At 45.9% G+C, this 26,490-nt stretch overlaps 1 protein-coding gene and 1 long non-coding RNA gene across 3 annotated transcripts in view; one reads left to right on the top strand and one right to left on the bottom strand.

Annotated features, from left to right (window-relative positions):
* Nucleotides 1-26,490, top strand: part of GNAO1 (G protein subunit alpha o1) — a 171,062-nt gene that overhangs the window by 35,510 nt on the left and 109,062 nt on the right. The window lies entirely within an intron of this gene.
* LOC147573449 (uncharacterized) lies at nt 2,317-3,114 on the bottom strand. The gene is made up of 2 exons (XR_015244787.1): nt 2,965-3,114; nt 2,317-2,425 (listed from the first exon to the last, which is right to left on the bottom strand). It is a non-coding gene; the product is annotated as an uncharacterized LOC147573449 (long non-coding RNA).

Below are 26,490 nucleotides of genomic sequence, written 5' to 3'. Positions count from 1 at the left end.
GCCCTTCATCCCCAGTCAGAGAGTGGGTGGGGAGAGAATGCAATAGCCCTGAAGCTGTTGGAATAACCTTTATGGTTTGTTTTCTATAAACCAGAGGTCCAAGGTGGTATGTGAAACAGACCGCAGAGACTTGGCCTACAAGACTCTGATGTCAGGAGAGCTAAGGGCCTTTGGGAAGGGACCTCTTGTCAGGTTAACGCTTCAGTGACGGAGTTTCCCATCACCTCTCTAAGGAGGGAGTAACAGCATTCCGCTGGGTCTTGGGTGACGTTTCTTCAGTCTGTGTGTCTTTGTTGGCCTCCTTCTAGAAGCACAACCCATGCATGTTCAGAGGCATACAGTGGTTTACAACTGGAAGGGCTCTTAGATTCCATCCAGCTCACACATTTCACAGATGGGAAACTGAGGCCCTGCCCCACTGTGATCTGGTACATCCTCCACTTCATGGATATATCATGAAGCCAGGGCCCAAAGACACAGCAAGAGGCAAAGAGAATGAGAGTATTCAAGTCCAAAAGAGGACGCGCTGTTACTTGGGCAGTTTGGCTTACTCTGTCTCTGAAGAACTTGGTTGGTCCCTGTTCAGACCCAGCCCAGCCAGGTCCCAAACCTCTGAAGCCCAGGGTGGCTGACTTGGGGAGCCACTGGGAGGTGGGCTCAGAACAGACTCACTCTACCCACCTTCATTCAGGTCTCTAACCAAATGTCATCTCTTCCAGGAGGCCTTCTTTTAAAATGAGAGCCTGTCTTTTAAAATAGCACCCCTCATCACTCACTGTCCCCTTCCTTTGCTTAATTCTTCACCTGCCACGACCTCTCATGTGTTTATTTGCTCATTCTCTGTTGTCCCTTTCTAGAACATATGTTCCCTGAAGGACAGGGCCAGGTCTGCTTTGTTCACGGCCATATCCCCAGAACCTAGAAGAGTACCTGGCATGTTCTGTGTGCTTAATGCATATTTGTTGAATGAATAAAAGGAGGAATGGGGGTTGTGAGGGATCGGAAGAAATAAGTATGGTGCGGAGGTACTGGAAGGAGTCGGGCAGTTCTGAGAAAGATCAAGAGATATGGAATGGGCAAGAAGAAGCGTGTGGGCTGGGGGCCTCTGCAGGATGTGGAGCACATGGAGCTGCTTACAGACCGTCAGGTAGCCGTGGGAAGGAGGGGTGGTGATAGGGTAGAATCAGGGAGATCACCGTATTTGGGGGAACAACTGGGAGGGACGGGATCAAGGAAAAGAAGTGAATATCCCCCTCATTCTGAACCAATTACATAAATCTGACCACAGACTCTGAGTCTTTTGAAACTCACCGAGCTTGATACTAGGCACTGGCATCTGAAGTCAAGGGTTTTTGATTCCCTGGTGGCCCAGCCTATATTTCCCAAAGGGCCTCTGGTCCTTTGAGGCTCAGTAGCTTCCCCCTAACAGGGCAGGGCCCTTGGCAAGGTGAGCCTGGTCCCAGGAGGCAGGTGTATCTCAGTTACAGTGTCACCCCGTGCTGCCTGCCACCGGGTGTCAGATCATAGCGAGAAAGAGATTGTGGGAGCCAGAGGGGCCCCTGGGCCATCTGGTCCATTCCCATCTATTTCAGAAAGGTGAGTGGGGCCAGTGCCTGGAGTGGATAAAGGACCTCCCTGAGGGCACACAGCAAGACAACGGCAGAGCCTAGACCAGACCAGAACCTGCTTTTTTAAAAAAATTCATACTTCACTATTGTTGTTGCTCTTTTGATGTTTTCTCCCTCCTAGAGCCTCCCCTACAAAAATAATAATAATAATAACAACAACAATCCCCAAAACCTTGGCAAGGGCCTCCTGATGTCTGCTCTAACATGACTGACCCCCTTAAGCCTTATAGCTCTGAGGTAGTTGCTGGAGAAGTTCATACATTTTCAGAAATGTGCCCAGTGAGACAAATGATGTTTCAGGCTAAAGAAAGTGGTTCCAGTGGGCCAGGTGTTTCCCAAGTTCATATTCCTTGGAATTCTGATTGCATGAGCTTTTAACATGTGGTCTATACCCCCTCACAAAATAGTTGTAAGGCAAGTTAAGTCTAGAAAATCCTGCCGATTAAATCCCCATCTTGGAGAAACACAATGGTCTTTAGCATATTAAAGGCTCTGAGAAGTTCTGTAGTTAAAAAAACTCCCAGCAGCTCTTTTTGTACAACTCAGTTTCCCACACTCGTTTGACCTCAGAACTCTTTTTGCCTGAAAACTGTCGGCCTCTCACAGATCTGGTCTCCTCCAACCACAGACCAACTATATCACTCACTCAAGTTAATACCCAACTTTTACTTATTATTTTATACACTCCTGGGTTTTTTTACTTTAATAGTAAATATACTGGGGAAAAAAAATAGTCATACTGACCTCCTCAAAAGGGGTGTGGCAGGGTGCCCCCAACTAGCCTTTGCTTCTTCTTCCTAGAAGGACAGAAGAATGACAGCTTCACAAGGACATCTCTTCTTTACACTTACAATTCTGTTTTTATTGTCTTAAGACAGCCTACGGCCTCTTCCCATTTTGTGAGTACAGCCAAACACGTCCTCTACACAAATGGCTTTCAAGACAAGCCGAAAAGAAGTCACCATCAGGAAACCGCATCAAAGATGTTCACATAGCTTGTGAGGCAGGTGTCATTGCACTTCCGTGGGTTTGAATCCTGCCATGACCAGGGAACGTTATTTCATCTGGCTATAGTCTCAGTTCCCTCACCTGTTCAATGGGGTGCCCGCAGTATCTGCCCAAGACTGTTTGGAGGTTTACGTGAGATCCATGTGTAGCATTTAGGATGGTGTGCAGTGCAGCTCCAATACCTCCTGAGCACTTACTGTTACTGTTACTATCACTAGAATGAGAGCTCTGTGTAGACATCAACTTTGTTTTGTTCACTGCTGTACCCCCAGTGTTTAGAACAGGGGCTGGCACATAGTAGATGCTTAGTAAAGATTCACTGACTGACTGAGAAATTGAATGGATGGTCTTCTCTGTATGGACAGCAAAGCATGTTTCTGAGAATCAGATTCCAGCTGAGCAGGCACCAGGTTAGAAATGAGCTGCTTTCTGCAGGGCGAGGCTTTCACTTCCTCTGCCCTATCCTCCCTGTGCATCAGTGGGGAGCCAGCACCCAAGAGGATATAAGTCACAATGTGGAACTCAGAAGCAGAGCGTGAGGCAATTTCCTGGAAGGTGACGGTGTCATCTGAACGTTTCAGGCCTCGAGGTTCCAAGCCTTGTGGATTTCTATTCCTGGTTATTGCATGCAGGTCTGTGTTTGCCCCAGCCGGAGAGTTGCCAGCATGAGAACCACTTGTGCAGTATTACAGGAATGAAGCTGCCTCTGGAGCTGCTTTCCGGAAGGGGAAGTAGTCCTCGCTGTCAAAGCAGGACCAAGAGCCCTTTGGCCACCTTAGCATTCTTGCCCCCCAAAGGCTCCACATTCCTTCCTCTGGGGTTTGCACCACAAAATGGCATGTGAACCCTTAGCCTGCTGGTGTTGATTTTATTTTCTCTTGAGGAAACAAAACCGAGGCACTAGACCAAAATAAGCAGCCCAGATGTTGTGCTGACCCGGCTCTGCTGGGAAGCCGTGATATTGATTTGCCCCTGGCCTCCCTTTGCCTTCAGTAACCTCAACTCTGCCTGGGATACCTAAGCTGAGTGGTTGATTCCTCTCCATTCCGTGGCAGTGTGTTCATCCAGACACCTACACCCACGTTGTTTTATTCCTAAAGGAGCCAGGGTTTACCTAGACTTTGGTATTTTTAAGGACTGTGAGTGGCCCAGCCCTCCTGGTGTCTGGTGACACCCCAAGGAGAGTCTACCTGTCTCGCCCTCTCTGGCTGGAGGACCCGGTGGCAACCAGTCTAGGGAGTGGCAAAGGCCTGAGCAAAACTTGCGTGACCAGCCAGACTCATGGCCTTAGCCCTCTGGCCCAGAATGTCTTAGGCTGGGGATACTTAGGATTGGGGAGGGATGCACATCAAGACTGATCTCTGCAGAGGGGGTGGACAGAAATGCTGGAGGCCTGCAGCTGAACGCTGTCTTTCAGGAAGTACAGCTGGAAAGAGAGGTTAGCTGTGAATCAGCCAGGCCTGAGATTCCTCAGCCTCTCCCATGGGGTCCTAACAGCCAGTTTGGAGAGATCTCACGAAAGACAAAAGCCTGGGTGAGCCTGTGAACTATTTCAGAGCTGACTCAGCTTTTCTCAGTTCTGCAGCTTCCATTTTCCCCAGTCCCTGGGTCATTTGCTTCTCATATCCAGAAAGTCTTCTCTGAGAGCATGGAGTTCTTGAGGGCATATGGTTCAGAAGAAGACCAGCAACCACCCCACCCCCCGCCCGCCATCCCCACAACACTCTTGTTCTAGGACCACAGTGGGTGTGCAGACAGACGGTCCTTTCCAACTCAGAGATTCCCCCAAGAGAGCACATTCTAGCCCTAACAGTTGAAGAGACCAGCCTGCCTCTCTCCCCATGGTCAGTGGTCTGGGTCGGAGACCCTTTCACTTGGGGTGACAAGTGCATGGCCATCTACAGCTGCACTGCACCTGGCTTGTGAATATTTAGCCAGCAGTCTCCCCTGCAAATGTTATCCATGTCTCTCTTACCCCCAGCTCCCCAGAGAGTTTAAATATGGGTCTGGGTGCTTGAGATCCACAGATGACACCCATTCTCTGACCAGGCAGAGATGCTTAGCCACAGCTCACAACTCTGAGGGTGCAGTTGGAGACCGGGGAAAGGGTATCAGATTTGTGCCCTCTTGAGATGAGTTATTTTTTCTAGTGTGACTCCCTCAAAGAAATTCCAGGACTTCCCTTTGGTGGCATGTGGCATCAGGATGTTAATAAAAGACTTAGTCCATGTAGATTGTCAAGAAACATGAAATAGATTTAGAATCACAAAGAAGTTAGGAGCTTCAAGAGAGTAAGGGCAACTACCCTGCCCTTCTAAATCTTTTTTTTTTTTTTTTCAGAGACAGAGAGTGAGCAGGGGAGAGGGTCAGAGGGAGAGAAAGAATCTTAAGCAGGCACCACACACTGGACATGAAGCCTGAATGGGGGCTTGATCCCACAACCCTAGGATCATGACCTGAGCTAAAATCCAGAGTTGGACACTCAACCAACTGAACCACCCAGGTACCCCCACCCCACCCTTTTACAAAGGAGGAAGCTGATGCCCACAGAGGCCACAAGGACACACAGCAGTTGAATGGCTTCCACTCTGGCAGCCTCTGCCATCTGTCATTTCCCCTCAGCTCCTAGGGTGTTCCCTTAGAACACACACCAATCTAAAACTTGTCTCCAAAGGCAGTGCTCATGGTGGAATGCTTGCTAAGAGAGAACCTTCACTTTCATGGGTCTTTGATGGAGATGTGGAGTGTGCCCAGCCTTCCTCAGGCCTCCCTGACTATTCTGCTCTGCAGGCTGCAGCCTCTGTGTCCTTTTATCCTTTGACCCACCTAGCTCTATCCTGGGACTAAGAAAAAGAGTAATCCCACCTTGCAGCTAGCCTATTGGACCAAGAGAAATGTGCATTGATTTTGGCAGGAGGTAAGATATTGATCTTCATCGTTGGACTTGTGTGCATCTCATGGCCATGTGTCAAACAGGGAGGGAAATAGAGTGGCACTTTATGTACAGGACTTGGTAAATCTTTGTCATTTGAAATCATCACAAAGAGGGATCAAGACTCCCCTGTTTTCACCTGAGCTGGTGAGTCTGAGTCACAGTGTATTTTGACACAGGGAAGCTAAGCATTGGTCTCAAGGTAAAGACTGTGTCAGCCCAGTCTCCATTTGAGTCCAGGCAGTCATTCCTGATGCTGCTTCATAGGTAAAGAGGAAACAGTGTTCTCCCATCATTACTTCTCAGATCTTTCCAGAAGAAGCTGAACTGGTTGACATTTGCTGGCAAATCCACATTGATCTCCTCTGAAGAAAAGAAATGAGTGATATAGGCAATTCTGGCTGTAGTTGATATTGAAGACTTTTAGTACTGTTGAAGAGAAGGGAACGTATGTTAAATTGTATCTTTTCTGTTCCCCCCACAATTCTCTCTCTCTCTCTCTCTCTCTCTCTCTCTCTCTCTGTCTCTCTCACACACACACACACACACACACACAAACACACACACACACATACACACACTGATCAGTTTGAATCTGTGGGGTTAACTGTCAGAGGTAGACTGAAGGAGAGGAAGGGGAAATAGAAGTGCCCTTCTTAGGGACCTTAGAGATTCCCAGATATGATTTCCAACAGGTATGAACATCACTGGTCCAGGCCAGCCCAGTCAGTTTAATCGGCCAGGGTCAGAGAGATAAAGTACCAGTGTTTGATCAAACTGCAAACAAAAGTCAGGACTCCCAGTCCAGTGCTCCACTTTACTGTACCATGTTACTTCTCTCACCTGAAGTGCTCTTTCCAGGCTGGCCCACGACTCCCCAGAGCAAACTGGTCTCATGACATTATAGTCACACCAGCAGCTTTTTTCTCAAACTCAGTGATCGTCCGTAATCATCACACACCTTATGGCTTTGAATGGCTTTTGTTTGTTCCACAAATCCAGACTCACCAATAGAGAATGAAGCTTTAACACCATTAAGTATTTTCAGTTTCCGAATACATTCTGAAAAGGGTTGTCAGAAGTACTTTAGCCAGTGGCAGTGTTGGTGGAGCATGTGTGTTTTTACATTTGGATACCTGTGTCTAGTTACACTGCCCACTGCTGGGTGATCCTGCATAAGTTTCCTTCATTTATCTGTGCCTCACTTACCTCATCTATAAGATGGGAATGAAAGGACCTAATTTATAAAACAGAAGGATTAAGTGGAATGCTGGTGGCACATAAAATGCATTCAGAGAGTATTTGCCATCGGCATCTGTGACATCACATCATCATCAGTTTATTCTTCTCTCTCGTTTTCGTTTACATTAATCTCTCTTATAGTTGTAGATGTTATCAACCAACACAAATAAATATGAAGAATCAAAGCACTAAAGAGTAATGACATTAACCTGGTGGGATTTGTGCAGTCATTCAACAGATAATTTCTTTTAAGCACTATGTGCAAGACATAGAGCTGTATTTTGGGGTGAATAAGATAGATGTTCTACCTCCATGAATCCTATCTCTTGGTAGGGAGACAGGCATTTATTGGGTAATTACCAGTATGTAGAGTATCACCACGTGGATGCCCTATGTCTGATAGAGGAAGGAGAGAGAAAAAATCATGCATTCTGGTGGCCACCCCACTGTTCCAACCAGAAGAACGCAATGATCTCCCTGGAAATCAGTCTGTGTAAATTTAACTCTAGAGGGAAAAACACAGCCGTTCCATTTCCAAACTGGAATTCTCCCCCCCCCCCCATGTGTTTTTGGGAAGCACAGATGCCTTGGCATTTTCCCTCTAACAATAACAGAGATTGTTCACAATTATGAATGGTTTTGGTTGACTTCAGCTCCAACAAAACCATGAATCATTTCATAACTTCTGAAATTGCAAAGAAATAACAAACACCGTGGCTCCAGGGGGAGAAAATGGACAAGTTATGGGGCACAGAGTCATCTAAATTAAAACATGAATCCTTTTTTGTTTATTTAGTAGCTGTACATTGCAAGGCCAGCTGACAATGGATAAAAAAGCCAAGTTCAGTATCTTGGTACCTGGGGGTACCACTTGTACATTCTCATCTGTGTAATCCATAACTGGCTATGATATAACCTCCTTTCTTCAGTTTTCTCAAAGCTTTGAGCCCAAAGCATTATTTCATACATTTTACCATGTTCTAAGGAACTGAGAGGGAAAGGAGGTACATGGGCTGAGTCTCATGTGATAGAGGGTCTCCATCATGAATGGCGTTACAGATACCCACATGCATATACACCCTTAAGTGGGAGCACTTTTTCCAGTAGTCTTGTTGCATCCTTCTTATACTTGGCCATCAGACCAGGTTTTCAGACTTCCCTGATATGTGACAGCCTATGTATGAGGTGCCAACAGGGCCTAGGACTTGAGATACAGGCTAAGATATAGGTTGGCAGCTCCTTCTCTTCCATCTTAATCTAGAAGGATGCTTTTTTTTTTTCTTTAAAAAAAAAAGGTGCATCCTGGACAAAGACACCCAGATGTCCTTGCCCATGCATGCATTCAGAGGCACAGCCAGGCTTTAACATCTCAGAGCTGAGACTAGGTTGGCAGGTAGGGGCAGACATATGATAACAGTGCCATAGTCTCTGAATCTTGCCTTGCAACCTATTGACATTCTTTTTTAATGTTAGTAATGTCAGTGTAGCTATAAGAATTTGTCGAGGGGCACCTGGGTGGCTCGGTTAAGCATCTATGTCGTGATTCTGGCTCAGGTCATGATCTCACAGTGCAGAGCCTACTTGGGATTCTCTCTCTCACCCTCTCTCTCCACCCCTCCCATGCTTGTGCTTACTCTCTCTCTCTCTCTCTCTCTCTCTCTCTCAAAATAAATAAATAAACTTAAAAAATGTTGAAAAGGTCCTTCTTTTGGAAAATAGGTTCCAGAGAGCCATTGCTGCCCTGAAACTCTACTTCTGCTCCTGTCTTCTCCACCCTGAGGGGGATAAGACAGATGGCCGTAGGCTCAGACCTGTTGCTCCGGCGTGCCCTTCCATACACACATTTGTTTTTCGTAACATTTTTATTCACAATTAACACTTGCTTATTGTAGATAAGTTAGAATATAAAGACTTAAAAAAGGAAGAAATTCAATATCATCTGGACTCCAACCAGGAAAGCAGTTAGCATTTTGGTGTATATATTTCCAGACTTCTTTTGATGCATGTGTATGTGTTCTTAAACAAAAATTAGTATGAAACCAAACACATAATTTTGTTACCCCTCCTTACACCTTTTTTTAAAGTTTATTTATTTTGAGAGAGAGACAGAACGAGTGAGCAGGGGACGGGCAGAGAGAGAGGTGGGGAGAGAGAATTCCAGACAGCCTCCACACTGTCAGCACATAGCCCCCCCACCCCAACACGGGACTCGAACTCAAAAACCACAAGTTCATGACCTGAGCCAAAACCAAGAGTCAGACGTTTAACCAACTGAGCCACCCAGGTGCTTCTGCCCCTCCTTACACTTAATATAGAACATTTTACCATACCAACAAATACAGTTGCCTAGCACTTTGCGTGCTATGTGGACCTATTGAGAGATCTTTCCTACTGTTTCTCCCTTCTTGCCATTCGAGAGCAGAGACAATGGAAAATGCACTTAACAGAGCACCTGGGTGGCTCAGTCGGATGAATGTCCAACTTTGGCTCAAGTCCTGATCTTGCAGTTCATGGGTTTGAGCCCCGCATCAGGCTCCGCACTGACAGTGCAGTCCACTCTGTCTCCCTCTCTCTTTGCTCCTCCCCTGCTCATGCTCTCTGTCTCAAAAGTAATAAATAAATGAACATTTTAAAGGAAAAGTGGAGAGGCACCTGGGTGACTCAGTCAGTTAAGCATCTGACTCTTGGGCTCTGGTCATGATCTCACCGTTGGGGAGTTTGAGCCCCATGTCAGGCTCTGTGCTGACAGCACAGAGCCTGTTTGGGATTCTCTCTCTTTCTCTCTCTCTCTGCTCCTCCCCTGCTCGCTTGCTCTCTCTCTCTCTCTCTGTCTTTCTCTCTCAAAATAAATAAATAAACTTCAAAAAAGTAGTCTTAGGAGATAGTTTAAAAAGAAAATGCACTTTACCATTGCATCAAAGACTGACATCTTGGGCACCTTTGAAAGTTTTGCAGTAGCCAGTCACAATCACACCACCTGAGACACTTCCGCCTCTGAGTGGTGATTATGAGTACACTCAGTGCATCAGCCATGAGCCATGGCCAAGGTGAAGGCCAGCTCTGTAAAGTACACCGCCAGCTTTGCCACTATATACCATGGGAAATCGCCTTGGTGCTGCTCAGAAGCACTGAGCAGGTTGCCTCAGCAAAGAAAATGCTTTAATAGAATTCTCTTTAGTAATTAGATGCTTTAATAAAAAGCAGCCAGGTCAGTGTTCCCTTCTCCAGTCAAGGCTTACTCCAGCTGGAAAAAACCCTCCAGGGACAGAGAAGGTCCTAGGGATGCACTGGACAGGCCCTGTCCCCCTACCTGCGGAGCCAACAAGGACTGGTCAGATACTACCAGATGATAATATCTGTCCCCCTTTTGCACCTATATCTGGAGGTTCTAAGCCATCATATTCTTCTGGTTTTAATGAAGGACTGTTTCAGTGATAAATTCTAGAGATAATTGCTGAATGTTAATTATACTGGGGAAAAAGTTAAGAATTTTCATATTTAGAACAGATTGGCTAATGTGGGAGCTCACTACGTACAATCTAGGTGCCAGACCCTTCTGAATGTCATTGTGAATTATCACCGTAGCCTTCAGCGATGGTTGTCTTTCCCAAGGTGAATAAATAAGATTGCTGTTTATTCATTAAAAGACAGCATACGGCATCTTAGGATAGACAACTTGGCAGAGGCTGTGGTAGTGCCTTTGGAGGAGAAGGGTCTTAGCAACTGTCCTTGGGCCATTCAGAACCGGAGTCCTGTCTCCACAAAGGTAGGTCAAGCTTTTGAATCAGAAAAACAACCTGTCATTGTCTCCTGGAACTGCAGAATGTGAACAGGTGACTGGTCTGGAAAGTGAAGCAGGAGGCCTCATAGAACACGCCCTGGGTTCAGGGCAGGGGCTCCAACCAGCCCCTCGTGGCTGAGGAAGAGATGGGAAGTGTGTCTGAAAGTCTCCTCAGCAGCCTCTGGGGAAGTGCCTTCTCACTGGTTTTGGCTCAGTCTGTACAGGGCTCAGGAGAGGTACCAGCCGGGCATGGAGACATTGTCTTGTGGACACCATTCCCTGGACCTTGCTTGTCCATCTAGTGGTGGAAAGTGTTCTGCTATTCCTCATATCCAAACTTAGTTGAGCTAGCCATCATTGGGCACCCCGTCTGTTGCCTTGCCTTCGCGTGTCTGTGGGGGAGGCAGGTATGAACATGATAGTAATTTCACTCCCCTGGGTGATACCAGTTTTCAACTATTTATTTCCCTAAAATGGTTTGTTTTTTTGTCCCATGAATCTAGCCTGGCCCTGTTTAATGCTTTTATTTGATGGTGGGTCCCAAATGTGTATACATTTGAATTTGAACATGTTTGATGGCATTTCTTCTGTTGTCTAGGACTTTTATCTGGATCTCATATAAAAATCTAACTTTTCCCATTTCTGTAGACCTTTGCCAGTTCCTCCATGAAATGCCTACACAACTTCTAAGAGCTTTGTGAGTTGATCTTGGTTTAATTGGTTGGTCTAGATTGTGATTTCCTCTCTCTCTCCAAGCACAAGGCTACTCATGGCTGGGTACTGAGGGTAACAAGGTTGTGAACTGTGAAGCAGACCAAGGTGTTCTCCTCAAGTGATGTCATCCTTCAGATCCCAGATGTGGGAGGGATTTTTGGAAAACTGTAATAGGACAAGTTCTCCACGGGCTCCAGTTTGATTTGTCTCCACACAGGATGGCCATCCTTGTGCAGAGGGAGAAGGCAGATGATAGCCAAGGCCAAGATGCCTCCAGAGGAACAATGCTCCTTCCAGGAAGGTGGCATTGGCACCATTCAGCTCTCTCTAGGGCTCTGTACTCTTCATACTCTGTGTGCTAGGTGGTCCGGGCTCTCCTCACTGCTTCATGGAGCAGGGGCAGACCTTGAAAACTGAGCATTTCTGCTGCTGCAGCCCACCAGGAGCCATGCAGCACGTGTCTGCAGACCCTGCAGTGCTCCTATGGAACTTTTCCCAGTAAGTCCAGAATACCTTGGGTGAGTGCTGATGCCCAGAGCCTGTGTTATAATTCCCACCATCAGGGAATGCCAGTATGATTGAGCAGCAAAGCTTGGGGGTGGGGGGGGTGTGGTGAAGCATCCCTTCTCAAAACACTGTCTCAGTGTGGAACATTGAAGGTACAGGCATGACGGTACATATAGCATACTGTTCACTCACTAAGTGGGAGGAAGTGAGCCCCTCTTCTGTTCTCTTCCAGTCATTCTGATCAAGTCGAGAAGAGAGTTTCAATTGGGCACTAAGATGTTTTTAACATCCTTCTCTAAGGCTTGTTAATCTTCTTTTAACAGACAGCATTTTATTATATGGTTTTGTTTCCTTGGTATTTACTTTCATGGTTATTTCCTATTTAAAGCACGTAATACTGGCTTTCCATTTAAGGCAACAATGTAGAATTTCTTTTTTAAATAATAAGATATATTTGTTTCTAGTATATAGAATTATATTAAACTGTTAAGCTAATCGAGTGTGGTGGTACATGGCTATGACCAAAAATCATGAGGGTGGTCCTTGAGTGACCAAAGTCTGAGAAATGCTAAATCAGACCTGTTCCTTACCATGCAGTCCAGCATCCTTTCTTGCCAAGGCAGCTGAGAAGGCATTTTGATTGAGTGTGTGTGGATTGTATCACTCACGGGAGCTCCCGTCTACAGGCCTGTGGGAGCTGAACATGAGCTGAGGTCATGCTGGTGCTGGCAGAGACCCTGGCCTTGAGCCTTAATGGGAAGCTACACTTGGGAAAATAAAAAGCCCCGGACTTGGGAGTTCCCTGTACCATATCTGGGAACAGCCTGTATACAGGGTGGTCACCATGGAGGATGGGGCTGTGGAGGTCACTCAGCCCACTCTCCTGCCAGCCTCGGACAGCCTCAGGGACTACAAAAATACTAATAATAAACATGTATTGGGCTCGTACTACATGCTGGCACTTCACATGAGTTATCTTATTTACTTCTCATAATGCTAAAAGGTAATAGTGGTGGTCGTAGTAAGAAGAGGAGGAGGAAGAAAAATATGGGGAAAAAGTTAATATTTATTGAATACTCTCCTCGAAATGATCTGCAGATCCATTGCAATGCCTATCAGAATCCCAGGTGCCTTCTTTGTAGAAACTGACAAGCTGATTCTAAAATTCATGTGCAATTTCAAAGAACCCAGAATAGCCAAAACCACAAAAAAAGAAAAGGAAAACAGGACTTATACCTTCCCGTTTCATGACTTACTACAAGGCAGCAATAATCAAACAGTGTGGTACTGGCACAAGGGTAGACATATAGATCAATTGGAGTAAAACTGAGAGTCCAGAAATAAACTCATTACATATATGGCCAATTAATTTTTTATAAGGGTGCCCAAACCATTCAATGTGGAAAGAATAGTCTTTTCAACAAGTGATACTGGGACAACTGGATAGCCACATGCCAGAGAATGGTGTTGGACCCTTACCTCACACCATATATGAAAATTTTCTCAAAACGGATCAAAGACCTAAATGTAAGAGCAAAAACTATAAAACATAGGGATACACCTTTATGAGTTTGGTAAAGGATTTTTAGATATGACACCAAAAGCAGAAGCAACAAATTAAAAAACAGATAAATTGGACTTTGTGAAAATTAACAGTTTTTGTGTTTCAAAGGACATCATCAAGAAAGTGCAAAGACAACCCAAAGAATGGGAGAACATATCTGCAATTCATATATCTGCTAAGGGATTTGTATCCAGAATATATGAAGGACTTCTACAATTCAAAAGACAAATATCCTAATTAGAAAATGGGCAAAGGATCTAAATAGACACTTCCCCCAAAGATGACATCCAAATGGCCAATAAGCATATGAAAAGATGCTCAACATCATTAGCCATCAGGAGAATGCAAATAATAAAAACCCCAAGATACCACTTAGCACCCAGTAGGATGGCTAGAATGAAAAAGTTAGGTAACTAACATTGGTCAAGGATGGAGATATCAGAACTCTCATATACTCCTGGGGGGAATGGAAAATGATGCAGCTGCTATGGAGAGCAATCTGGCAGTTCCTCAAACACTTGAACATAAAAGCTACCTTATGACTCTGTGGTCTGACATTATGATGTCATGATTGGAAAACAACCCGAACAGACAAGTGGATAAACAAAATGTGGTACCTCCATACCATGGAATATTATTCAACCATAAAAAGGAACAAAATACCGATACAGGCTATAACACAGATGAACCTTAAAAGCATTGTACTGAGTGAAAAAGGCCAGTCGTAAAAGATCACATACTATATGTTTTCATTCTTAGGAAAGTCTAGAATAGAGAAATGGTTAGGGGCAGAAAATAGATCACTGGTTACTGAGGTAAAAGAAGGGACATGGGAGGGGAGGTGAGGGAAGGTGATAGTTAAAGACTATAGGATTTCTTTTTGAGGTCATAAAAATGGTCCAAAATTGGGTGTGGTGATGTTTGCACATATCTGTGAATATACAAAAAATCATTGACTTGTACGCTTTAAATAGGTGAATGGTATGATGTGTGAATTATATCCCAGTAAAGCTATTAAAAACATTTATTGAGCACTTACTAAGTGCCAGGCACCAGTCTAAGCATTTTACCTATATTAAGTCATTTTATTTTCACAGCCACCCAATGAGGTATGCCTCATTGAATGAATATCCCCCATTTTGCAGCAAAAGAAACTGAGGCAGAGTTGCCCGAGGCACTATTTTTACCCAAGCACATAAGGAAGACAAGGCACAGAGCTTAAGTGCTCTGTCTGTGGTCATGTAACAGTCACACAGTGGAGGGAGAATTGTAGTCTGGTACCAGACCCCTCCCCCACTCTTGGCCACTCACTGTGCTGGTCTAGACGGAAAAGAAAGGGTCTCTGTCCTTGGGGAGTTAGTGTCTACTTGCACACCCAAGAAGCATTGTCTGGATGACACTAATTCATGCAGACTTCAGTTAAGGCATGGCATTATTGGGCCTGTTTCCTCTTTCTTAAACCATGTCTTAGGCTAGATGCAAGAGGGCCCCGTCCTGGGGTTTTTGAAGGTAGTAATGCAGGTCTGTGGACAACCTCTAGCATTAAAAAAAAAAAAAAAAAAAAATTTCTAGCAGCTATCCTATCAGTGAAAAGGCCTCACAGGCTAATGAGACTGCTGAGCGTCTTTGCTCTTGGCTGGAATCACATCCAACCAGGGCAGTGCCCTGGTTACCTCAGGCTGCTGAGAAGCTGATTAGCAGTTACATATCTGACTGTGCTTAGCAAGAGTAAGAAATTGAATCCTTCATTGCTTGAGAAGGGCTGTGTGGTGCAACAAGGCTTCATAGCCTGTTTTCTGAGCCACTTGGTGGGAGAGCCCAGCACTCATCTGGAGGCCTCCACCTCTTTGTCAGACTGTGATTCTCCAAGATCCTTGGACTCCCACTGGACTTGTCCTGCCCTGGACCCCTGGCTTCCTGTGGTCACTCAGATCCCAGCTAAGGAGGCCTCTCCTCACCACTCAGGAGTCCTCTGTGGAAGGCTGGAGCCAAGGTGGTCAGTGGGTGGGGGCTGGCCACCACAGCCAGGCACACCCATGCTGTCAGGAAAATGGGCTGGGCCCACAGTTCTCCCAGCCACCACTGCTTTTTCTCTTTAAATAAGCAGAAGGCAAGGCCCCAGGCCCACTCACTAGCACCATCCTGCATTATGCCTAGGGAGCTCTGAAAATAAGTCAGATTAGGAATAATTGAGGTATAGGCTGCACCAATGGCCCCTCAGGTCTACTCCAGCCCTAGTGTTCTATGTCACTGATTTTCAAAACCTGTTTTACTAAAATGTTTCCATTGCGTAAAACAGTGCCTTTGGGATCAGCCTATACTAGAGTCTAAAGACAACGGAGCCAAGATGAAGCCACTGAACAACATTGATTTATTTTTATAGATGAGGAAACCCTTTTGGTTTATTTAGAAAGATGCCTCATCTACCACTATTGGTCTGGGGAGATGTGGCCTTTCTTAGGCTGTTGTTGCTGATCTGATGATCAGGATCATTTATCCCCTCGTAGAAATAGGGGACTGCTTCTTCTGCCCTGTGCAACTACTAAATTCATTTTGTATGGATTTGTCCTGTAATCACAGCCCCGATGCTGCATTTGATTCAGCTTGGCTGGAGGATGCTCAGGTCTTTTGTAGATGAATTCATGGCCCTGACCAGTTAGAGAGTGGCATGCCCTTAGGGGAGCCAGAAAATCTTGCTCACTGACTCATTCATTAACACACAAACACAGCAGAGATGGCCCTAGGTATTTGGGAAGCCTGTAGAAGTTGAGGTGGATGTGTTCCTGACCCAGAAGGAGCTGATAAGTAGACTGTCTAAGAAGGTAAATGTTTTATAAATGCACGCACTTATCACTCTAATGCAAAGGCAGGAAACGCTTGAGCCAGATGGAGGGCTGGGCGCTTGAATATAAGGAGGAATTATTGGCTGCAAGAGGCCCAAGGAAGGTTTTCTGGAGGAGATAGCCATTTAAGCTGATCCCTAGGGAATCAGTAAGATTTGGGAACTGATATGGTGTACTTTCTCTGTCAAAACCTGGCCCACAGAGAACAAGAATCCTAGCAGTTGAGACGAGACAGAGTACCAAGCCTGGAGCCTGCAAACTGAGGGGGTAGATGAAGGGGAGGGTTCCTAGAAGATTATCAGGGTAAATCACTCCCCCTCTCTGTGCTGAGTTTTCCATTCTCAAAATGGTGAGGCTAGTGAGACAGTGGTCAGCCACTTTGTGCTCTAACTTCTGAAAATTCAGTCCAAGCTCCTTGTTTTTTAGAAGCCCTAAGGTGAAGTAAACCATCCATTAGGTGGTTATGATGGCCACGCACTGTGCCAAGTGCTTTACGTGCACCAGAAACACCCAATGAGGTCGTCAGTTGCTCACCAGGTCCATCTATTCACTTAGCAAACTGAATAATTCTGTGTGCCAGGTACTGCCCTAGGCACAAAATGATGAACAATACAAGCATGGCCTGTGCCCGGATGAGGCTTATACAGTTTTATAGAGAATAACAATAAACACACAAAGGAATCTCATGACAAATTGCGGGAAATGCAAGCATTTTAGGAGAGAGGCTAATGAGAGTGTTATAATTTAGATCCAGTGTGTTGGGGGAAAGGGCAGCACATTCAAACCCAGAACCCAAGTGGTAATGACTCTGCTTCCTCGCAGCTAAGATCTCTGCAGGGTCCATGAGTGAGTCGGGGACAGAAGTTAGGCCTCTCAAGGCCCCAGGTTGGCCTCCTTTCCTCACAGCCCAGCCACCCCTCAGGCACATCCCTGTCTGCCTGACTGGTGGGAAACATGGCTGACTCCTACCAAGACACCTATTTGAGGTGAAGTCAGAGCAGCCCTAACACCCAAACTCCCCTTTTCATCCAACTCCTCAGGGTGCATGACTCTCAAGTCCTAAAACAGTCATTGAGCTTTCCTCCAAGGTCATGTTTTGGAAAACCCCTGTTTAAATCTGCCAGCTGTAATCACAAAGGGCATCGGTGAGAAAACCCCTGCTGTAGAGTTGGTGTTCGTGGCGACATACCCCGGTCACAATCTGGGACAGATGCAGGGATTCTATTGCAGGTGTCTCTGGGCCCTACCATTGCCCATTAATGGATGGTCAAGTTCAGGGTCTCCCAGCTAAATTCAGCTCTAGGAAACTTCCCAGCAGGGGCTATGGACAGGGAGCCAGTGTGTTCATGCACCAAAGGAGCTTCTCCTCCGCCCAGGATTCCCCTTCAGGAAAACTCCCAGCACCGCTGTCCCCCACAGCCCCCAGCACTCCTCTGTGGCTTTATTGTCTGTGCTTTGTGATCTCCCTCACGTGTCCTCAGGACCCCAGCAGTCTGTCTGTGGCCAGTCTGCTGTCCCTCCTCTCCTGCCTGCCCCTCCTTTTCTTTCCTACAGGCCTTTCCCCTGGCACAGCACTCTTGTCTCTCTTCCCTGGGTGTCCGCCTCTACAACAAGAGCGAAATTTTAATTTATGTTTGTTAATTAAATAAATTGATCAAATAAGCCTTTATATTATGTAATATTTTGTACGTATCAAAAGCCTATATGATATCAATATAAAGTATTAACAGCCAGTTTTGCCAAGTTAAATGTCCTATGTGACCCACCCCTGGAGTGACAGCCTCTTTAACTGGTCACTTTTCTCCTGTGTCCCCAGTGTAATTTATTGTCCACATATCTGCTGAAGTAGTCTTTGCCCAGCTCAGCTCCCCCTCAATCACACACACACACACACACACACACACACACACACACACACACACACACACAAACTCTGCACTCCACAGAGCACGCGGGCTAGGGCTGGCCATTCTGAGCAGCACAGAACCGCCTGCGCCCTGCACTCTGCTGTCTCCCTGGCTTGGAGTGCAGTTTCCTTTACCTGGAATAACCCCACCCACATGTCCCACATCTCTGCCTGTCACACCCACCTCTTCTAGGCCGCAAAGTGTCATGGTTTTTCCCAAAGCCGCACCTGATTTCTCCATGGGCTGTGCTTCCTCCTCCTCTGAGCCCCTTTAGAACATGGGTGCTTTTTCTTTCCTCTTGGCAACATCTCACATTTTGCTGCTTTTTATTTTACTAAGCTTAGTTTTTTCTAGATCTTATCTCACATACAGGATTATAAGCCTCTTGTAGACCGCCCCATGTCTGAATTTGCAGAGCCTAAGCAGAGCACCAAGCACATAGCAGATGCTTGGTAAATCATTAGATTACAATGAATTGAACAGTCCTCCTCCAACTCACATCTTCTTCCCTGAAACCCTGTAAAAATAGGCACCCGTCGGTCTCCCTAGGGAGACGGAGTTTCCTTGGGCAGGAATATGGTTGATTCTTGATAAATACTGCCTGGATGAATGAATATTTGCAAGTATTCTGCCCAAGATAGAGGGTTGGACTGAATGGTTTCTAAGGCAAAAAGAAATGTTAACCTGTGCCACTTCTTGATAAATAGCTTCCATATAATGATATTTGGAATTGCAAATTAAGTATCATGTAAAGACAAAGCAATTATGATATTGAATGTGAACTTTAACAAATACCAGATAAGGATCACAGCTCTCAGAAAACTACTCATAAAGGTTTGAAGTCTCTCTGTAAGTGTCTTTGGGGATCAGGGGTTGTGAGGGAGAGTTTTTGTCTACATGGTCTCACTTATCCGTGCCTTTAACACAACACAAACTGCTTTGCTTTAAAGAATAAACTTTAAAAACATGATAAGAAAAACATGCACAATTCTTTGAAACAATTTTTAACAGTATAATGTATTTATGCCTTCATTTTTACTGTCATAACAACAGAGAATTTATCATATAAAAACATCCACCACCCTTAACTGTTATTTCTGTTTTCCTGTGATATTCTCCAGTCCTTGTCCATGTGTAGCAAAGAAGCTTTCACTTCTTTTTTTTTAAATTTTTTTTTAATGTTTATTTATTTTTGAGAGAGACAGAGATAGAATGCAAGTGGGTTGGGGCAGAGAGAGAGGAAGACACAGAATCCGAAGCAGGCTCCAGGCTCTGAGCTGTCAGCACAGAGCCCGACGCAGGGCTCGAACTCATGAGCTGTGAGATCATGACCTGAGCTGAAGTGAGACGTTCAACCGACTGAGCCACCCAGGTGCCCCAGAAGCTTTCACTTCTGCCAGAAGTGAAATCAGAGTGCTGATGCGCATGCGAAATCATCATGAATGTGAAATCTAATAGACAGATTTTGTGAGCTCCCACTAAGTATAAAACCCTGTGCCCAGAGCAACGGAAAATACAGAGTTTGTCCCCTGAACAAGTGTTTACTAAGTACCCGTGCTGTGCCTTGAGCTTCTCTGGGCTTTGAGAAGAGGCAGTGAATAAGACCAGCCACCAAAGAGAGAGAAAAGTAATATATCTGGGGCAGGTAAAGTATGAAGAAAAATAAAGCCCAGAAGAGGGATAGAGGGAGCTGCTGTTTCCTGAGGGTGGTCAGAGACATCCCTTCCAAGGTAACTCTAAGAGATTTGAAGGAAATGTGGGAGAGTAGGAAGAGTGTTCCCAGCAGAGGGAACAGCAAAGGCCCTGAGGTGGGGGCCTTTGTGGTGTGTTTAAGGTCTGGGGAATTGTGGGGTCAGGAAATATCAGGTCAGGAGGCTCAGGTTAGCCATGTTTGAGGCTCAAAAGGACTTGAGCTTTTTTCTAAGCATGACGGGAGTCTTTGGAAAGGATTACTCTCACTGTGGAGAACAGCCTGGGGACAAGGACTGGAAGCAGGGAGATGGCTAGGGGACTGTTGGGAGTTGCTCAAGAGAGACCTGTGGTGGCCTGGACCAGGGTGATAGTGCTTTAGGGAGGTGATAGAGCAGTCAGGTTCTGGATATGCTTTGAAGGTAAGAGGATTTCCTTTCCTATTGATTGTGTGAAGAGAGGAGTCCAGGGTGAATCCAATGTTTGGGGCCTGGGTAACTAATAAAACAGAGATGTTGCTCGCTGAGACATAGAAAAACACAGGAGGGACAGATTTGGTTGGCAGAATCAGGAGTTTTTTTGGACCCGTGAAGCTAGATATGCCTCCCCCTAAGGTCATAGCAGACATTGCCACAACACTGTTCCCTGCTCAACTCAAATATAGGCCCAACATCTCAACACTGTGCTTCAGAAACCCGCTCCTAAGATGAAGACTGTTCCACTTTCCTAGTATTGATGGAAAATCCAGTGAGTGTGCATTGGGGAGGGGGCTATTCCGAATGATTGGTGTGATCTGGGAAAGTTCCAAGGAGGAGAGGATGTTGAAAGTGAGCTTTCCTATCAGGGGACTGTTGGCTGCAAGTAACTGAGAACACAGCCCAAAGTGGCTTAAACCTTATAGGAATTTGTTAGCTCACAGATCAAGAAGCCTGGAAATTAAAGCAGTCCCAAGGTTGCCAAGTGAAGCCATCAGGGACCCAGGTCTTTCTGTCTCTGCATTCTGTCAGTCTCACACAAGCTAGCTCCTCGCTACAGCAGCTCCAGGAAGCATGGTTTCACATACCTAAATCCAGGCGCGATAAAGAGCCTAACCCTTACCCGTTTCAAAATCCCCAGTGGTAGACTTGCCTTTATGTCTCATTGGACAGATTTGGGTCATACTTCTCTTCTTAATCCAGTCACTGACAAGGCAGGTAGTTAAATGAGGAGCTTAGACCAGTCAAGAAGAGTTATAGACATCAAAACACAGATTCTACTTGGCCAGCAAGGAAGAGAGAGAACAAGGTGGATGGCTTGGCCACCAACAGCATCTGCCCAGCCTTGAATTGTCTGGAGCAATTGGTGCTGAGAAGTAGGAAGGGAAGGTGTTCTAGGTGGGATGAGAAGTTTGAGCAGAGGTACAGAAGCATGAGATACAAGGTACATCCATCAGACAAACTGGGTTGTTGAGTTGTGTACAAGTGTGGCAGAAAGGCCAGAAAGAAACCATAATCACAAAGCTTGTTGGGGACCTCTCAGATAATCAGGCGTCTTCAGGGTCTTTAGGCCCTTAAAAACCACAGATCTCTCTGCTTTCCTCTATGTTAACTTCACTCTCAGATGGGCTCACCCCTCAGGGCCACAAGGTGGCCGCCTCAGCCTCAGGCCATCCATGGCCTCACTTTAAATACCCTTACAAAGTGTGAGTTTCCTGACTGGGTATCCCAGGAAAAGGCTTACTGCTTCTCACTGATTCTAATTGGCTGACATCCCCATCCCTGAGTCCCTGAAGCAACCACCGTGGTTTTGAGGAATGCAGTGTGCTCAGACCTCACCTCAAAGACATTGACCCAGAGCCAGGGAGGGGAGGTCCTCCAAACTCCTGATAGAGGAGTTATGGATGCCAGAACACAGCTGGTGAAAAGGTGACACAATACTTGGAAGTCCCAAGCCACAAATATCCAGTCTCAGATTCTACCTCCACATCCAAGGAATATCTAACAGATTTTATTCCACCATCCCTGACGTGTTTTACGCCCTACAACAAGCTAGCACAGGCACCTCGTTTAATCCCCACATATCCCTAAAGTGGCTGGATGGGAATTAGCCCACTCTACAGATGAGGGTCAGAGAAATTAAATTATTTATTCAGGATCATCCAGATAGGAAATAGCAGATCTAGCCCTGGAATCCGGGTCTTCTGTCTGTAAGACCAAGATTGTAGCCTACTCTGCCAGGAAAATTGCCCATCACATTTATGACTCACTCTGAGCCTGCATGCATATTTGAAGAGAGAAGTTCTCAAAACTGCACAAATGAAATCAAGTTGAAGAGTCAGCTCAAGGAGTTACCGTCACTCGAAGGCATGTGATATGTAAATGGTAAAATAAAGAACATCATTAAGCTCAAGGGCATGTTTTAATAACAGTTAATTAACTTTTACAAAACAGTCAGCAAATATTTCCCCCTTCTGCTGAGATGGGTCCTAGGAAGGACTGTAAGATAGAACCCCAGGTGGCCGAGTATGCACTGGCTTTTCCTAACAGCCTCCTTTATAAAGAAGAGCTCGCTTGTGGGTGACTGTCCTCACACTCCCCACCCCCCACCCCTTGCCAGTGTGCAAGCCATCATCAGCTGATAGTCCTGCAGATCACGTGGCAGAATTCAGTCTGCTCCCAAGGTTGGTACCCTGAGCTTTTCCCACCAAGTGGCATTGTCTGCCCACCGTCCACCTCATCTGAACTTCAACTCCAGTTGGCCAGCCAGACTGCCATTTCCTGTGATCAGGAGGTGGCTCCAGGATGGATTCTAAGGCACCCCGTTAGATTTCTGGCTGTTTGTAAGTACTTTTTCTGCGGTCCAGATAGGACCAGAAGGCTTCGGGCAAGAGGGCACTAGCTACCGTCTCCAGTTCTCTGAGGCCCCGTCATGAGGACAGCAAATTAAACCTGTTCCCTACGGATGGAGCAAGGGCAGAAATTACAGGGATTAAAAAGAAATCATCCTCCACCCTCAAAGTAGGGCCACACCAAAGAGGATAGAGGGAAGTCCCACTGCAAGTGAAGTGATCAGGCGAGAAACTTGTGCTTATAATTCATTGAGAATATATATGAGGGTACAAAGTAAATTGTTGGTACTGTACTGTGTCCCCATTGGTGATTAGTCTCTGGATGGCAGAGCAGTAACAGGACTGAGTGGGACAGCCTCTGTGAACTGAGGACTTCTGACTCCCAGTCCCTCAGCTGGTTCCCCAGATGCCAGGATTCTGCCAAGACCCGTTCAGACGAGGGCTCGGGGAAGCAGTGAGCCCTGTGCTGTACTGACCAGGCTCAGCAGGTCACTAGGGAGCAGGGCCAGCCCAGGAGGGAATTAGGACGAGCTGGAGCACTCTAGCACTTTGGTTTTGGAGTTTGGGAGTTAAACAGAAGCCTGGCTCTGCCACCTACTACCTGTGTAACCTTGAGCAAGTGAGTTCATTTCTCCAAGCCTCCACCTCCTCCTCTGCAACTTTGGGATAAGAGTAGCTTCCTCGGTGAGAGTGAAATGACATGGTGCATGCACTGAGCACACTCTCCAGCACAGAGCAGTTCCTCAGTATGTTCCCCTCAAGCCGTCCACCTCTTTGGTCCCAGCCCAGCCTCTGGGCCCCCTCCAGGGCCTCCAGTGTTGCCTCTGTACGCGCCCTCTCTGTGGACCAGACCGCAGCCTCATGGAGTTGTCAGACAGGGAGCAGCTCATCCAATACCCTCACTGGGAACACTCCAGAGGATTCACGGACGCCCTCCACACGTCTGCCCCTGGCCCCGGCCTGGTCCTGCTATTCCTCACGGGCAGTTGGGTGGGCCCTCTCTTCATAGGGAAGAGACGCCCTGCTGCTGCTCCAGTGTGCTGCCCTCCCACAGCTCATGGGGACTCCCTGGCAGGTGGAGTCCAAGGCTCCCCGAGGAGTTGCCCCGCAGAGTCCGACTCAGAGGCTGCAGTAGGGCTTATGGGTGATGGATGGGCCAAACACGCTTGCCTCTTTCCAGTTCATCTGGGAAGCTGCTCTCTCCTGACCTCTGAGTGTCCGATGAGATAGCAGCAGCAGCCACCTCTGGAGCCAAGTGTTTGCGCAGGAAACAGCGTCACCCTCCTCCGGGCCTCCTCTAGCCTGGCCCAGGTTCTGGCCAGCTCTCCTGAAAAGGCTTTCTCGAGGACCCTGGGTCTGCTGCCAGGACCCGTCGTCCCCACCGCTCCTCCACCTCACCCGCGGCAGCATGTGACTTGTCTTATCACAGAGATTAGCAGGAAGGAAGCCTGGGATGTGGAGTCAGAAGACCGCAGTTGGAGCCCCAGCACGACTCCTTGCCAGCTCGTGACCTTGAGCAAGTCACATTACCTTTCGAAACTTGGGCTTTTTCTTCTGGAAGGTGGGGAGAAAGAGGATAGCTGTCCCTTTTCCTTAATAGAATATATATGAACGTCAAATAAGATAGCCCATAATGTAGTGCTTGAGTGTTTGAGAAGCTTTTAAAGAAAGCCAGAGGTGAATTTGAGAAATGAAAATATTTTTTACAGTCCAGTGGGACAGATATTGACCACCCTTTCCATCCATGTGGTGTTGGTGAGTGAAAGCAGGCACACTCTCACTGGACCAATCAGCTGGTTTCAACGCTGATCTCTATGTTACCCTGCTGGGTCCCTCTCGGGTCCCCCACTAAGAGGCAGGTGGGGCTCTGACTTAATAGGCTGTCATCTTGTGGAAACAGAGCTGGGGGCTGTGTAGGTGGCTGAGGGGGAGAGGGGAGCCAGCACTGAGCCTTTACCTCCTCCTTAGGCTGGGAGCGGGAGGGAGATGTCAAGTCTTCCTGGGCTCGAGCTCCCAGTTAAAAAAACAAAAAATGAAAACAGAACTGTTGTTGAAATTCTAACTTGAAATAGGTATTAAATTCCAGTATACAGGGTTGGTGTTTTTGTTTTTTTTTAATATAAAGTCGGTCGCATTCAAGAACATGTGTCTTTTCTTCAAATCTGTTCCGTAGCTTTTAGTGACATATCTTTTTTTTTCTTTAAGTATAACATACCTAGTAAAAACACACAAATCCTAATGTACAACCTGATGAATTTTCACAAAGTGAACACACCCAGATACCCAGCACCCAAGTCAAGACGTAGAACGTGACTGGCACTGCTCTCTTTCTATCATTATTCCCACCTGGGAAACCACCCTCCTGACTTCCAACAGCAAAGATCAGTTTTGCCTGTTTTGGTATTTTTATGTAAATGGAATCACACAGTGTGTGTTCTTTTGTTTTGTTGTTCACTTAACGTTCAGGTCTATCCATTCTGTCGTGTATGTAGTTGTAGTTCCTCCGCATTGCTGTATAGCATTACATTGTGTGACTGACCACAGTTCTGTTTATTCCTCCTCCAAATGATGGAGGTGACATCTGGTTTTGAGGTATTACCAGTAGTGCTGCTAGGCACTGTTCATGGCTTTTCGTGAACATATGTACACATTTGTCTCGGATATATACCTAGGAATGGAACTGATGGGCAGTAAATTTTTATAGTTTTCTTCATGTAGGTTCTGAAGGCTTCTTGTATAATTTCTCCCTAGGCATGTATAATTTTCTCACTGTTATGAATGAGCTATTTGCTTTATTTTCTTGCTTTAGGTACGTACTGCTAGGGGGGGAAAACATTAATTTTTGAATATTTATCTTAGATTCGGCCACCTTACCATTTCTCTTATTAATTATAGTAGACTTTTTCTTAAACAATAGTCTCTTAGTTTTTCTGGATATCCAGATACCATCAAAAAGGCATTTTAGCGGGGCACCTGGGTAGCTCAGTGAAGTAAGCGTCTGACTCTTGATTTCAGCTCGGGTCACGATCTCACGATTGGTGAGATCGAGCCCCACGTTGGGCTCTGCACCGACTGAGCAGAGCCTGGACCCCGTTTGGGATTCTCTGTCTCCCCCTCTCTCTGCCCCTCACCCATTTACACACGTGTGTGTGCACACGTGCGCACGCTCTCTCTCTCAAAATAAACGGATAAACTTATTTAAAAAGGTATTTTAGCTCTTGTTTTACATCACTGATACCATTTTCTTGCTCTACTACATTAGATGGTAGTAGCAGATCGCGTTAAGTACCAATGGTGATTACTGCCGTCCTTATCTAGCTCTAGATTATAATGGAAATGATTATAGAATGTACTGCTTATAATCCTATTTTCTGTTAGGCTTTGGTAAACAGTTTTTATTTTGTATGAGTCATTAGCATCTATTCCTTGTTTTTAATGAAGGGTGATTTAAATGTTACCAAGTACATTTTCAGCGTCTATTGAGGTGAGCAAATGCCTTTTTCCTCTTCGAGGTTGTCCTAGATAATACTGTTGAACCACTCAAATTCCTAGAATAAACTTGTTTCATTGTAACATGTTTTCTCTCATGATACTTGGCTATATTCCATGTGGTAATTTTCTAAAATAATTTTTGCATCACTTTTAATAAACGAGAATGGTCTCTAGTTTTCTTTCTTGTGCTGACTTCTCCATGTTTTAGTCATTAAAGTTATGATGGCTTCCTAGCACTAATTGGGGAATTCTCCATCTTTTAGTATGACCTAGGATCCTTGAAATAAAGTTGGAATTGTCTGTCACTAACGGTTGGATAAAATTCACTGAATCTATATGGCATTGAATACTTAGTG

This window comes from Puma concolor, chromosome E2, assembly GCF_028749965.1.
Source record: "Puma concolor isolate L17-30 chromosome E2, mPumCon1.1.hap2, whole genome shotgun sequence".
NCBI classification, from domain to species: domain Eukaryota; kingdom Metazoa; phylum Chordata; class Mammalia; order Carnivora; family Felidae; genus Puma; species Puma concolor.
The sequence above is the reverse complement of the archived record's forward strand: the minus strand, read 5'-3'. Positions and strand labels throughout refer to the sequence as shown.